Below are 14,818 nucleotides of genomic sequence, written 5' to 3'. Positions count from 1 at the left end.
GAATAATTCTAGAGGTGGTGGTGGTGGTGGTGAAAGTGATGTTATTGTGATCGCTTGAATGTTGCAGGAAGTATTGCCACTGTTTCAACAGACCAAAAGTTTCCCAGTGAGCCTGAGCCTATCAACACTGTCATCAAGTTCAACGCCATGCCACCAGTACAAATCAATTCCTGCCAACAGAATGCAGATGCAAGTTTCCAGACGCTGCTGCTACTGCCGATAATGAAGGATTGTTATCACGCTTGTTTACCCAGCAAAGTTTCACTGAGTCAATACTTTTTTTAGGAGGGTCCTGCCAAGTTTTCGCAGTAGAGGGCGACAGCTGCGATGTTGATCTGTGTGTAATCCCTATAGAGCAATTTATAGGTAACTAGTTGAACCCGGCGTAACGCATCTAGCAGATGTTAAATAAAGTTTCACGCTTTTTTATATTTTCTAATAAAATATGTATCTAAAGATATAAGCTATAGATAGAAGATAGATACAAAAATCAACAAGATTTGAAAAGATACATACAAAATATAAAATATCACTTTGAAATAAATACATCATGGATATTGCCTCAATAGTGTCTTGCAGAGGTATGTAATAGTTGTAAAATGTAATATTTCGTAAAAAAAAAAATATGAAAAGATTCAAACACTTGAAACTTCAACTGAAGAAAGCTTTCCTGTAGAGCTAAAATTTCATTATTCAAAGCAATACATCATGGATATTTCCTCCATAGTTTCTGCGTTTTGGAGCCAAATTAGACGATCCAGGAACTGGAAACCAGCTGAGTTGTTGCAGACATCTTTAGCCTTTTTTTTATTTAGAGATTCTTCAGCATTGGGATGCTCGTCCAACAATACCAGTCCCATTGTATGTTTTAGTTTTTCTTAGAGATGGGTGGAAACCCATGCATAACAGGGGGAGAACATACACACCTCAAACAGAAAGGTTCCAGAGTCGGGATTCGAACAGGGGGGGGGCTTCTTGTGGTGAGTCGCGAGTGTTGCAATTGCGCAGCCAGCCGATGACGATGGCATTTGGGCTCATCTAAAACCCTGGATCTCATATCAAGCAACGTGCTGTTTTTTTCTTCTTCAAATTCTGCTCCCATGCATTCTCTCCATATCGCCACTCATTTGCCAACCGTGAACACTTGGTGATAACGATGATGATGATGAGCTGAATCGAGGAAGCCCAAGCAACAGTTCCATTCGCATGGTTAAATAGAGAGGGCATCTCGCCCATGGTGATGTGGTGGTGGGGCCAGGGGGGGGTGGTCCAACCCAGGATGTGTGTGCACATGCGATAGCGGCGGGGACAGTAACAGCAGCAGCAGAGCACCATGACGGCCAAGCACCACTTGTGCAACACGTGCATTGCACAACCGCGGTGCAATACGGCGCCAGCCGGTCACTGGGTCCGTGATGGCCACGTCCCATGACACTGAAGAGCCTTGCGTCTGGGCGTCTCTCTGAGTTACCAAACTAACTAAACCAAACGTTTTTGTTTTATTGTACCAGGTAAGGTCCATTGAGCTATATAGCGCTTTTTCTCTCTCTCAGAAGTGACCCGGTCATCACAAATGATATTGTAGCAATGTCGGAGCCACTGAACCAGAACTGCTGAGATCATGAGTTCAAGCCCTGGTACTGGACAGAGATATATAAATATATGAGAGGGATTCAGAGTGGCCACACAGGTCATGTGGTTTACAGGAGGCTTGTGCTGATTTAGACAGATCAATACTTTGTTTGTAATCATCTCGCTGTTACTATCGGGGGCAGGGCCAGATTAAGATTTTGTAGGCCCCTGGGTTACAGGTACTGAGAGGCCCCCAGTAATATTTTCAAAAGGAAAACAAAGTGAAAGAAACTTACAATGTATTTCTACAAGGCTAACAAATACAATTCAGCATTCATAAATTAAATAACTTTTCAGTTAATATCTGGAGGCCCTCCAGCTGGCAGAGGCCTCTGGGCTTGCAGCCCCTAAAGGCCCCCATGCCTTAATCTGGCCCTGGTCGCAGGACTGGGCAACTGCAGCTGGAGTTAAAATGTTGGCTGCTTTCTCAGTGGATAACTGGCAAGCAGATCCAACTACAACTAGGTCTGCTCAGCCTAAAAAATAATTGCGCTATCTCCCAAGGCCACGCGCGTGCCCACAACTGGTTTGTGTTTTTGTCCCTTTCCAGCAACTAAAAATAGGTACAGTTTTTCTGTACCATCAAGTTACTTTTTTTTACAGTATTCTGTTTAGATCCAGCTTGATAGATTTAAAACCCATATATACTTAGGTTTTGTTTGGTAAATAATATTTGACCAAATAAAAAAAAAAGATTACATTTAAATAATACAAATACTTAATAATTGTATGACATTTTATGAATGAATAATCCATAATAGCACTTTAAAAAATATATAGTTACAATTTACTTTCAATGAAAAATATATTATAGCCTTTATTTTAAAAAATACAGAGTTCAATAATTATGCTAAAAAGAAAGTATTAGTCTTTTTTACAACATCTGTCTCTTGCAGTTGAGTGGCACTGTGAGTTAAAGCGCCCAATTCACATTAAATTTTCTATCTAGGACTCAACCAATGATCCATCTTGGGTGGAAAAAATGCAGTACCGCTTCATTGGAATTTCAGCGACGGCCGTCGAATGGACAGACTTGCCCCCGACCACTGGTAGAGCAGAAAAAAACAAGTACAGCAATATTGATGTCACGGCATATATTTGGCAGGGCAATCGTACAGTAGTTAGCACGCTGTTGTGAACCTGCTGGTCTGAGTTGGGTTCATGGCCACGGCGAACATTAGTGAGGCGGGTGATACCAGAACCGGTCCTTACCTTTTCCTCTTCACCTACCCGCCCTTGCCAGCGTGGTTTAATTATTTTAATACAAAACTAAAACATGACGCGCATTGTGTGGGGAAACATCATCCTGCTGTGGATTGGAAAATGTAAAACGAATTTATTGTCTTTAGTTTGTTGTCCTTCCCCCACACCTCCGATTAGCACGGTTAGCTACGTACCTTGTGAAAGAAGTTCAACATGCATACATGCAAAAGGGCTGTACCATTACTATTGCAGAGTTCAAAGCTTCGCTGAGTCTCAAGAATATTTTCAGAAGGGTGCTGTTACATTGGGATGTTTGGCCAATAAAATTCCACGATCGTTTGGTTTCATGGTCCAAAGTTGCCAAATATATATTTAAAAACGAATTACACCACAATTAGTCGATTTGCGATTATATTGTACAATGCATAGCAACCATCGCACCCCTGTTGTGAAAACGTGGCAAGACCCACCTGAAATAGAGCCATGAGACTCGGTTAAACTTGCCTGGGTAAATAAGCGTCGTAATTAGGATTTGACCAGAAACGGAAGGATATGGAGAAAACCAAATCACGCATTTGAGGGGATAACACATCTGGGTCTGCACACACGGAGTTACTCACGAACCCACTTGTTGTACTGCCACCTCCTGGTCCACTCGCAGTCCAGTGGGTTTGCGAGTTTCATACGTCTATATGTGATCCATGAATACTTTACTCCGAAGGACGTTTTCTCGTTGGAAAAAGTGACCATTATGAGCCCTCTTCGAGAGACCCCCAGACCCAAAACTTGAAACAAGTATTTCAGCATTGCAGACTCCTTGTGTCTGTCATGGCCATTATGAACCCTCTAAGAGACAGATATTCACCCCCACAGTATGAACCTGGGATCTATGTTTGCTTCAGTGTATGATATATGATAGACACTCAGACCTGGGGCTTGAACCCAGCATGTTATCAGTTCCAGCTCTGTATTCCTGATAATTATGGCCATTATGAACCATCTTAGAGAGCGAGAGGGACACCTAGACCCTGGGCTAGACCCCAGGGCTTAGCAGTGGCTTTTGGCTGGCCATCGAACAAAGATGGTCACTGCATCGCGTGCTTTCAGATGCGCTTTTGCAGTCGTCTGGAACGCTCTTCCTTCCGATATTAGGAAGCCACTGGAGCTGTGCACTTTTAAAATCTAGATTTAAATCTCATTTCTTTAAAACTGCTTTTTTGGTTTAGTTTATTGTCCTTCCCCCGCACCTCCAATTAGCAGGGTTGGCTACGTGCGGTGCGAAAGAAGTTCAACATATATGTACAGGAGTGCTGAATCAGTCTTTCTGACACAGCCATTGTGGACCTCCTGAGAGAGAGAGAGAGGAATAGCCGGTATCGAAGGTTCTAGCCCAGTGGTTACTGACATCGTGAACCCTCTGAGCCAGCCGGCTTCCTCACATTCATACTTTCAGTCACGTGGGCCTTTTTTTCGTAAATATTTTTCATTCCATCGCCTCCTCTTGAAGTGGCGACCTCTCAGGTCACTCGACAAAATGCCGTGGAAAATGTTTTAAAGGAATTTTGTGTGTTTGTCTTTTTTTCGACTTGCAAACTCGCATTGACTGTACACTCATTACCGAACAACACTAACCGGGCCCACATACTTCACCCAAACGGTAACACATTAAACTGGAATAAATTAGTGCATTTAACCAGCACCTGATTATTAATCTATATTAATAATGAATAATTTACAGGTCTTTGTCAGTCCATTGCTATATGAAGGTCCTCTCCCTATGCCGTATCCAATCATGGGGGTTGTTTGACCATACTTCACCACGCTGGTCAGTGCGGGTTGGTGGCACTGAAGGGGGTGGAGGTTCAAGTCGCCACTGATGTGAACCGTGATCAGGAATGGAACTCGTGTCACTGGGTTCACAGCACAGCGCACAAACCAGAGCGCCACTAATTTTTGGAATGACAAAAAATGGCCATCTCAATGGACAGACTGGCAATGGTTATTAGGGAATTAGGAATTTCCACCTCTATATCAGGAGCCACCAAGCGTAGAATTGCTAGATTTTGTGGTGGTTTGGAAGCGTTTAGATCATGTTAGCACGGTTGGCAACGCACAGTGCGAAAGAAGTTCATCATATTAACGTATGAGTTAGAGCAGTGGTGTAGTGATCCCCGTGCTGCGCTATAAACTTAGCCACCTGAATTGGAATCCCGGCCAAGGCTAACACGATTGGCGAGTAATGTCTGTTTCAGTCGTGAGCATCCCTCCCTCCTTCACCAACCCACACTTACCAGCGTGGTGAAGTATGGTGAAACAACCCGCACAATAAACAGTTTGTGAAGGCCTTCAAAGAGCAGTGTATTAAACAATGGACTGTAAACGACTCATTAGAAATATACATTGCAAATCAGATGTTGGTAAAAAAAAAAGCTAATCTACATAGAGTTTAATTCCCGGCCACGGCTAAAATCAGCGGTGAGTTGATATCTGAATCTATACTAAGCCTCCCTTCCGCCTTCACTAACCTGCACTGAATAGCATGATGAAGTATGGTGAAAAATACCCCCAAGGCCAACAGTGTTAGGATGCCTTTTCATCCAGCAGTAGTTTAATAAAGGGGGCGTCACAGTGGCGAGTTGTTTAACTACCTCGCCTGGTATTCAGGTGGTGGTGGGTTCAATCTCAAACCTGACGCCTGTATATTTGGAGTTTGCATGTTCTCCCCGTGGTCACGTGGATTTTTCTCCGGGTCCTCTGGTTTTTCCCTCTACATTTAGAAAACACGCGTTTAGAGTATTTGGCTGCTATAAATTTCCACATGATAAGCCACTGTTGAGCTATCATTTGTGACCAGGTCGCTTCTGAAAAAGAGCTATATAGCTCAGTGGACCTGACCTGGTAAAATGTTTTTGAAAGTTTAGTTTTAGTAGTTTAAAGGGCCGTACAAGTCTCGTTCGTGTTTTGTTGGGTTAACTTTTTTTTCACCACTACCTTCGGTGGCCGCGTGGCTCAGAGCTCAAAAATGCTGAGCGAACACGGCTAGGATCTGGGGTTCAAATCCGCGTCTCAGCCGGCTGTGATTAAACCAGGTCCTCAAGTGTAGTGATTTTATGTCATATAATCCCATTCACCAATGGACTGCACAAACAAAAACCCATCACATTCAAAAAAATTCTGCACTGCATTTTCTGGCAAAAATTCCAGCTCTGAGCATTAAAATATTGGGTTGACACTGTCATGTGACGGGAATTATTCTCAGTGGGTGGAAGAGTGGGTAGGAGGAGTGGTGCCCTCCTTATTGTGTGGAGTTATAGGTCACTGGAAAGCTGTTCCCTAAAACGAATGGTTGCGCTGCTGCTGCTCCGATGTCGTAACATCCCCCGGCGAAATTGTTATAAACGATTGTCAAAAGGAAATGGACAACAAAGAGGATATGTCCACACTTCTAGCCCGTGGAAAGCAGCCCCAGTTGACTTTTAAATGGAATTGCAGTTTCAAAATCCCTCTATCTTCAGTGCAACAGGGCTATTTTGGTAGGGATGCAATACAGTTAAAACATATATTTCTAAACATGGCTCCCAATCCCTTATCTCACGGCAAAAAGGGGCACGGAGACTAAAATCCGTCCAAATTTCAAAGGAGAAGCCTCCACACGTGAAAATGTTTGCACACTTTTGCCTTATCTGCTGACAGTACAGGGCCCCTTTAAGGTCTAGCAGCCCATGTACAAGGCTAAGGTAATAGGGGGGGGTACAGGTTGCCATGGCAATAGCCAATCGGGTTGTCCCATTGGATGTCTTCCCTGGGGTTCAAGGGTTAGGTGCTGCAGTTCGGCTCTCTAGGTGGACTCTATCACTGCCCCAATAGGGGGAGGGAGCCGTGGTTTTGTGGGATAAACCATGGTGCATTTTGCATTCTTGCACGGTGTGTTGCCTTGCGTGGGGGATCTATTGGACCGGTACTGGGCCTTGCCTAACGTCGACTCAGCCTAAAATGAGTACCTGGTTCTGGTGGTGTAAGCATCGCGATTGGGGGAGACAAAGGCGGTCGGGCGTGGTGCTGGCCACCTAACCCCCATCGTGTAACGTGCCGGCCTTCATAGGTGCTTGCTCACAGCACTTGACCCAATCGTCTTTAAAGGCTATACGGGGGATCTTTGTCTTTGTTGTTTGAAGTTTCTATTGGCAGTATCTGTGTACCGCTTGAAAACGCCCTCCCGTAAAAAAATGTCTCTTTATTTATTAATTGTATTATGTAACAAAATTAGAGCTGGTTTATTTGAGTAAATGATTCATATACCGATTTACCAGTTACATTTAATCGGATAGCTTGCAAATAATTGGGCGAGTGGATGTGTGGGGGGGGGGAAAGTCTGATTTCTGGTGACCGCGTGTGCCGCTGGACGGGAGGTGAAGGGCGGGGCTTGGTGACGCCACCAGCAGCTGGGTCACACTGGGCGTGGCTTGTACGGGCTTTCCTGCCTTCGGGAGGCTGCTATTTGTCAAGGCGGCCTCAAGTAATAGAGCAACAGGAGAGTGGTGAATTACATGTTTTTGTTGTCGATTTTTGACTTATGTCCCCAGTATCAGACAAAGTCACCGATTGACAAAGCACCCAGATTGGACCTGATCTAATTTTTGTTTTAATCTCAGAACATAAGCAGGGTTGGGCATGAATAGTGTTTTGATGAGGCGACCACGATGCATAAGCAGGTGTTAACAGGCTTTTGGGCGACGTCGAGAGAGAGGGCTTTGCAGCAAAATCCATTCTTGGGCTGTGCTTCTACGCTCCTCGCCTTCACTAACCTGCAGTGACCCAGCGTGGTGAAGTATGGTCTAATAGCCCCCCCCGCAACCCACACGCTGTGGGGAGGTGGACGTCGATCAGTTGACTGACGGGGGGGGGGGGGGTGTTGTAGTTCTGCACGTCTATTGTGCACCACCCTGGGTTCGTCATCGGAGTTCTATGGCACCTCGAAATTCACTTCATGTGGCCTCTGTATCCACACCAGGGTTATCACTTGTGCACTTGTGATGCCCTGGAATGAGTGGTTGTCGCATGCTGACCCACCCAAACTGGAACATCTGTGAAAATGGAGCTTCATTGCTCATCGGATTTTCCTCCTGCAGTCCAAATAAATATTCTGATTCTGAATGAAAAATATTTTTGTTTAACCTCACATTCTGCAAGAATGAAAAATTATTTTACATTAACGCAATTGTTTTTGGGCAGTTGATGCCATATATTTGATGATGTGTTTTATCACGCGTGACCGAAGCACAGATTCGAACCCATATCAGGGATGTCGACGCCGACTTCTGAGCCACCCGATCACGTGTACACAACGTGGGGTTCTCGTTTTCAATATATCGGACAGACCGGTTGGTAGCTGCCGTCGGAATAAGACACAGGTCTGTTTTGATCAATGATCATCAGCCATGTTTGATCCACTGCTTGAGTCAAGAATCCGCACATTTTCTCACCATCCCATACAATGTCGCGATGTCACAATCCATCTCACTCTCACACTGATCTCGTCGCTACATCTCCACAGTGGTCAAATGTGATCACTGTTACATTGCTTTTATGGCTTTATTTTGGTGATTTCGAAAACGTGTTTTTGGTTTGGCTATGTTTGTCTGTTGTAGTACGGAGTTATAATGATGGCTTTAATCTAAGTTGTCTTGTGGTTGTTGTTGTTGTTTGACTTGCATCCCACTGGGATTTTTGCACAGCGTTGGTGTACGGTGCTTTTTTTTCTGGAAGACTTTGCAGTTTTTTCCTGGATTTTTCTATTTGCGCATAGTCACATAGTCACTTTAAGATGTTTTCTTGTTCATGTTTTTTGTTTGTTGCGGTTGCACCCGATTCAAGAGCCGAATGGCTCACATGGCTATACCAAATAAATAAAACTGAAAACTGAAAAAACTGCATGTATATTGAACTTATTTCGTACCGTATGTGACCAACCGTGCTAATCGGAGGTGCGAAAGGCCGGTACGGCACACGAGGGGATGGGTGGCCAACACCACGCCCGGCCGCATTTATCCCCTCGTGGCAATGTTTACACATCGCACCAAGTACCTGTACTCATTTGAGGCTGAGTCGACCTAGGGGAGGCCCAGGACGGGTTCACATAATCGTCGCCATCCACACCACCATCATCACCCACACGCACTACCGACAGCCGCACTCAACCACCACCCACCACAAACTTGCGCTTGGTCATCCTCTTACGCTTGATCCCTCCTCTGTAATTCCATGACCGGTCTTGTCCATAGATCGGTCATCCTTCACGATATGATCAAGTTCAAGTTCATTTATTAGGTATAGCCCTGTGAGCCATTCGGCTCTTGAATCAGGTGCAACCGCAACAAACAAAAAACAAAAACATTAACAAAAAACATCTTAAAGTGAATATGTGACTGAGTGCAAACAGAAAATCCAAGAAAAGACAACAAAATATTGCAGAAAAAGCACCGTACACAAAAATGTGCAAAAATCCCAGTGGGATGCAAGTCAAACAACAACAACCACAAGACAACTTAGATTAAGGCCATCAGTCTAACTCTGTACTACAACGAACAAACATGGCCAAACCGAAAAACTTTTCGAAAATCACCAAAATAAAGCCATAAAAGCAATGAAACAGTGATCATAGGAACTGTGACCGAATTTTCACAATAAACGACGTAAACAACATGTACTACCAAACTCTGCAGCATGAGTCACTCCACAACAGCAGGAGCATCAGTCGGAGTGTCAACATTTTTCAATGATGATGGGTCCTGCCCGAACAAATGTTTCATCCATGGGTTCCTATGTATCTGCATGCTTCCAAACATGCACCTCCACAACGCGGTTTAGTGCCCTTTCCAGATTTAGTTTCAAGTTCACTGTCAGTATATCCGTGTTTCCAATCCATATTGGATAGTAGGTATTGTGCACTGATTGGAAAATGTCTTATTTCGGGGCAGTGGTAGCGATGCATGGCTCTGTAATCCAGCACTACGGAGACGAGGGTTGAAAGATCACACAGAATGTTGTGAAATTCACATCCGATGAGCAGTTGCCCTTGCACGGCCACCAACAGCAGTGACGATCATCTGAACAAATCCTGGGTCTCCCCTCGGTCAACTCAGCTTTAAATAAGTAACTGGTGCGGTGTGTATCCATTGTCACTAGGGAGACAAAGGCGGCCGGGCGTGGTGCTGGCCACACACCCCCTCGTGTTGTTTACCCATGACAGCCTCGCTCAGTCGAACGACAATTTTTTTAGGGGGGTCCTGCCAAATTATGGCAGTAGGGGGCGATGACTGCTATGTACGACGTTACTGGAGATTCCGATAGAGAAACTAGCGGGTACAGTATTTTTTTTCAAACTTGGTCCAATTTATGAATATGTATTTTGTTGGTTTCCTCGTGCAGTCTCAGTGTCGCTGTTCAATCACTTGTTTCTCTGCCCCCCTACCCACTTACAACAGATTTAAGTGGCGAACTAAGTGCAAAACCCGCTGAAAGTTCAAGCTGTTTGACCCAAATGCGGGCAACTTTTCCACCACCCCCATCCTTTCGATTTAAAGCTTTCGTGACTGCAGGGATTCATCTTCTTGGTTCTTTCGGTAAAGTCACGTAGAAGGGAAGTAATAAAATAATTTAAAAAACATAATAAAATAATTCTCACGACGTTTCGGCCACAACGCAAGCAGCCGTCCTCAGGTGAAGACCATGTCTGTCGGGGGACGGCTGCTTGCGTTGTGGCCGAAACGTCGTGAGAATTATTTTATTATGTTTATTTTATTATGTTATTACTTCCCTTCTACGTGACTTTACCGAAAGAACCAAGAAGATGAACCCCCATCCTATTCAAACATAAGCCCCGCCCACACGCCCGCAAGCCACTCCCACATTCTCACAAGCCCCTCCCAGTAGGTCTCAAGCCCCGCCTACACCGTCATACGCCCCGCCCTCCCGCCCCGATGATCCACAAACTCCGCCCAAAGAAAGCCAGGCTCCGCCCACAGAACCCACACAAGCCCCGCCTTCTCGATCACAAGCCCTACCCCCCTAAGCACGCGGCGGCGGAGTAGGGGGTGGAGCGAGCGAGTTCTCGAATCAACGCCTTTTCCGGTGACGTCACGTCCGGTTCCGCTACGAGACCCCGCCCCCCTGTCTGCCCAGCGACAATGGCGTGAGGCGCGGCTCGCGTAGAGAGGCAGGGCCGCGATTCCAGCTCCACGAACGAATCTCCCGCTCTCATCTCTCTCCCTCTCTCTCTCTCCCTCCCCTCTCGCTCTATCTCTCTCTCTCTCCTCGCTCTACAGCCGCCTCGCTCTCACGCCGCGCTGAGCGAGCGGAACGAGGTTGTCGCTCGGATTTTGGGCGAGGAGTGGCATTGAGGGGTGAGTGCGTACGTTGTGTGTGTGTGCACCTAGCCTGGCACAGTCGCCGCGGTGATGTCACCGCGGCTTGGTGGTTGTGTGTGTGTACGCGCGCGCTCTCCTTGCGGTCGTGTTTGTCTCCGCGCGAGTATGTTGCGTGTGTGCACCTAGCCTGGTACAAGCGCCGCGGTGACGTCAGCACCACTTGGCGGCGAGTGGTGGTTTTCGCGTGTTTGGTGTGTGTCGGTGTACAACGCGCGCGTCTCTGTGCGAGCTGTCGTCTGTTAACTCGTAACACCTGGGCCTGCCCCGTGACCTGATAAGTCAGCCTTCGACGCATCACGTGGTCGCCGAGTGCACCTAGCCTGGCACGAAGCGCTACGGGGTTACGTCAACGTCACTTCTTAGTGCGAATGGGGCGACCTGTTGTGCTGGTTTATGGATGTGCGTTTGTGAATATTATTAACATGCGTGTCCTTGTGAGTCTGGATGAGTGCCTGTGCGTGTGGGGGGAGCGGTCGTGTAGCGGTTCGCGCTACGCTGCGCTACGAACCTGGTGACCAGGGTTCGATTCCCGCTCACGGCCACCAACACCCAGTGACGATTACCTGAACCGGCTCTGGGCCTCCCGTAGGTCTACTCAGCCTCAAATGAGTACCTGGTGCGATGTGGAAACATCGCCACTGGGGAGATAAAGGCGGCCGGGCGTGGTGCTGCCCACCCACCCCTTCGTAGTGTGCCGTGCCGGCCTTCATAGGTGCTCGCTAACAGCACTTGCCCCCACAGTCTGTGCAGGCTACACGGGAGGCTCTTTATTGTAGATAGTTAACGTGTTTTATGTGTGTGTGTGAATGTGGATACACTCTCAGTACGTGAGTACATGTGTTTGCGTATGTTCCGAATCGGTGCTGTTGGAATCCGATTACCTATAAAGCTCTTTATCGCACATGTCCGGCAGGGGCGGGTCAGAAAGTGATCTTGTTGTGCCTGTGTGTGATCAATGGCGTCACCGACCCGCACTGACCTGCCTGTTGAAGTATGCCACGAAATAACCTTAACGACCCTCATCCAGCAGTGGATTGTCACATGTAGCGGCGTCTACGTTTCCTTTAGCCGTGAATCTCCCCGTGCCTCTCTCCCCCTGCATTCATCTCCATCCTCTCCATCACTGTCTGACCCTCTTTCCTGTTTCTAAATCGCAGTGTCTTTCCCTCTAAGCGTGTGTGTTTGTATCATTTTATTGTCTCTATCTGCGTATCTCTATCTCGGTGTGTTTTAGCATCAATGTTTCACTGTGTCGACGTCTCGGGGGATCTGTTTCTCCCTGTCTTAATGTGTCTGTACCCTAGTGTTCCTGAGTGCCTGCCTCTCGCTTTGTGCATCTCTTTGCATCTGTATCTACGTGTATAAGTGTGTCCCATCGTGTCTCTTTGCATATCATTGTGTTTCAGTATCTTGTGTCTCACTGGCCTGTATATGTGGCTCTCTGTCTTATGGTCTATAACCGAAGGCATGTATCTGTGCTCGTGTTGGTGTGAATGTGTTTTTATGCTTTTTCAATTTCTCAACTGGATCACAGTCTCAGCGTCAATGTGTATACGGTGTGTCCGTATCTCGTCTTTCTGCGGCTCAATGCGTCCCCTCTCTGCTAACAAGCACGTCCATACTATTGTGTCGTTACCATGAATTTTAGAAATTCATCTCCCTGGGCAGACGCCACCACACGTCCCACGCACAGTGAGCGGAGCTACACGGCGGTATGTGTTGTCTCTGTAAATCCTTGCCCCTCTGACCTTTGTGTCTTCCTGTGCCGTACTTGTGTGACCTCATCTCTCCTTGCATGTCCCCCCTATTTCTCTATCTCGCGCATCTTCGGTTCGATCTCCCTCTGGTCCACGTGTTTTCGCTCGCGCGCGGTCAATTGTCTGTTGGATGAGTTGTCTCGATTCCTGTCAATTACTCTGTCTCTCTCACAATCCATTTCACCTCCCACTCAACTCTCACCCCCCCTGCATCTCTCCCACTCCCTCGTCTCTCCCACTCATCCCTCCCCACTCATCCCTCCTCCCCACTTCCCACCCACCCACTCTCTCACCCCGCTCTTCCTCCCGTCGCTTTCGCTGTCTCTAGCAGAAACACGGATACGTAAAGTAAATTAACAAATAAAAAGGTGCGTTTCTACTCTCCCGCCACTCTCCCTTTCTCCCTCTGTTTACTCTCTTGAGTATCTATACAATCTCTCTCCTCCCTTCTCTCCTTTCCATCTCCTCTCAATCGGTGTCATCTGCCATCTCCCCCGTCGCCCTCTGCTATCTCTGCTGTCCTGCTCTCTCTTCTTCCTTCCTCTCCCCATGCCGACTTTCCCTCTCCTCCCTTGGCTCTCACTCCCACAATCTTTCTTTTCCTCGCTCTCCATCCCCCTCCGTCTCTCAATCCCTTCTCTCTTCCTCTCCATCCCTTCACCCCTCCCACTTCTCTCTCGGATCTTCCTCTCTTCCCCCTCTCTTCCTCTCGTATCTCCCCCTCTTTGCACTTCCCCTCTGCTATCTTTGCCCGCATGACTTCTCCCTCTCCCGTGCTTTTATCTCTCTCTCACTCTCCTTCCCATCTCCCTCTCGTTCTGCGTCCGCCCCCCCGTCTCCCTCCCTTCTCCTCCTCCATCTCCTCCCTCCCACACTCACACACGTGGCCCCGAGGCTGCCACCGCCGCTGCCGCTGCCGCCAGCTTAGTAATTCATTTTTTATTTAGGGTTGTTTAATTATTTTTGAATATCTCGCCGCTGACTGTACGGGGTTGGGTTTTTTTCCTCCCCTCTCTCTCTTCACGCAGTGCGAGAACGTGTCGGAACCCGCTCGCTCAACAACGCGCCTCAAATCCTTCCTCTCCCCCCCCCGCCCACAACGCTTCCATCGAGGCTTGCCACGGTTTCAGTTGCTTTGCCAGGAATGATTTTCATTTATTTATTTCATGAATTTCGGGTAGTGACAATTGTACGCGGGGGCCAATATATTTAACACGAAATTTTTTGTACATTTTTATCAATACTGACAACAGCCGCTTCAGGCCTTACCTAGGTGCACCTTGAGGCCACGTCAATTTGTCGAAGGCTCCACTGGCAGGTCATCGGAGAGAGCCCCAAGGTGGCATTAATTATTGGTTGACCGACTGAGATGACTTAAAGAGAGACGCACACAAAGACAAATCTCCAGTATAGCCTTCACAGACTGTTGGGGCAAGTGCTGTTAGCGAGCACTATGAAGGCCGGTACGGCACACGGGATGGCCAACACCATGCCCGACCGCCTTTGTCTCCCCAGTGGCAATGATTTTACACACCGTACCAGGTACTCATTTGAGGCTGAGTTTAGATTAATCGTCACTGATGTTGGCCGTGAGCAGGATTCGAACTCTGGTTACTGGGTTAATAGCGCAACGCGCAAACCGCTAGACTGCCGCTCCCACACATACACACACCCACCACATACCCAGCCAATACTCAGGACTTGAACCAAGCATCATAATTCTTCTGGCTTAGTGTCTCTGAGACGACCATTATGCTCCCCCACCCATTCCTCTTCGAGAAATGGAGAGATGCCCAGACC

At 47.1% G+C, this 14,818-nt stretch overlaps 1 protein-coding gene across 8 annotated transcripts in view; it reads left to right on the top strand.

The window, feature by feature from the left end:
- The first annotated feature begins 10,970 nt into the window (after positions 1 to 10,970).
- LOC144727991 (muscleblind-like protein 2a) overlaps positions 10,971 to 14,818 on the top strand; it is a 44,612-nt gene continuing 40,764 nt past the window's right edge. For 2 of the 8 annotated variants that reach the window (XM_078607173.1, XM_078607168.1), the window contains exon 1: positions 10,971 to 11,237. The gene's annotated coding sequence lies outside the window, so the exon portion shown is untranslated. Of the gene's footprint in view, positions 11,238 to 12,909; positions 12,974 to 14,818 lie in introns of all 8 variants that reach the window. The other 6 variants (XM_078607169.1, XM_078607170.1, XM_078607174.1 and 3 more) reach the window with 5 other exon arrangements.

Source organism: Lampetra planeri, chromosome 27 (genome assembly GCF_965212315.1).
Source record: "Lampetra planeri chromosome 27, kcLamPlan1.2.h2, whole genome shotgun sequence".
Taxonomy (NCBI): Eukaryota; Metazoa; Chordata; class Hyperoartia; order Petromyzontiformes; family Petromyzontidae; genus Lampetra; species Lampetra planeri.
This window is presented reverse-complemented; position numbering and strand designations above follow the sequence as displayed.